The sequence below is a fragment of the Austrofundulus limnaeus genome, unplaced genomic scaffold (assembly GCF_001266775.1).
Source record: "Austrofundulus limnaeus strain Quisiro unplaced genomic scaffold, Austrofundulus_limnaeus-1.0 Scaffold474, whole genome shotgun sequence".
NCBI classification, from domain to species: domain Eukaryota; kingdom Metazoa; phylum Chordata; class Actinopteri; order Cyprinodontiformes; family Rivulidae; genus Austrofundulus; species Austrofundulus limnaeus.
In genome coordinates this window covers 260,700-261,837 of record NW_013952876.1, presented here as the reverse complement: position 1 = coordinate 261,837, position 1,138 = coordinate 260,700, and positions in this window count along the sequence as shown.

Genomic DNA, 1,138 nt, shown 5'->3' with positions numbered 1-1,138 from the left:
TTGGAGATTGTTGCTCCTTTTAATTATTCTCTCATATTAAAGGATCAAAGGTCTCTGCAACAGTCAGCTCCCCTGCATTTCATTAAAACGGCACTTAAAGCAAAGCCCCAGTTTTCCTGGGGGTTAAGTTCTTATGATTGGAGTGGCATCATAACGCAATAAGGAACAAACACTACATTGATCTGAGTTTTTTTATTATTATTGTTTTGTTCCTCATTCAGAAGTGAAGAGGCACGACAGGTGGGGGTGTCTACCTGCCCTCAGTGTCTTCTGATTGAGCTGAGGTGGTCAGAACATTATGGGATGCTATGGGGCATCTTCTGAAAGAGCCTGTTGATGCCCCAGTTTATATAGCTGCCTTGTGGAAATTTGGCGCTTCACGTGACTAATATGTCATAATTTATATATATCATCACCATATTTTGATACCACTGTATACCAAAATACTGTCATGCCACCCAAGCCTACAACAAACTAACATTCGTTAGGTTTCATGAGAAACGACCAACCGTCATCACAACCAGGGTGAAACCCGACACACGGGATGCGAAGCGATGGCAGCGTTGTGAATCGCGCTCTCGGGTCGCTTGTCTTCACAAAATTTGATTGGTTCTTCTACTGCCTCTTGTAAAACTTATTGGTGAAAGGTTATTGGTGGTTCGCAAAAAAACGGGTGTGTGCATTACGGACGTGTAAACTAAACAAACCTTACAATGCTAATGATGTTGAAAAACAAATGCACACAGATACAATTTTATGCGGAAAAACTTACTGGATAGCTTCACTCTGGTGCAAACAAATTCCCATAAAGCTGCCTTTTTTAAATAATCACTTGAAGGGTCATATAGAACTGGAAAGCTTGACAGAGCTAAAGTGTTAGCTAACTGCAGTGTGTAGCTTACTCTCCTCTCATTGGTCAGCTGTGTTTCCATTACAAATGTGCGCAAAACTTTATCGATATTCTGTTAATGTCGAAAAAACTGTTTCACAACTGCAGAGTTTCCATTAAGTAATAAATGTTATTAAAGTCACGTGAATACGTTTGTTCTCATGATAAGTCATTACAAACATGGCAGCGATGGATGTAAACACATAGCATGTTGCTACCACGACACTAGCGCTCATCATCAGAGGAGAC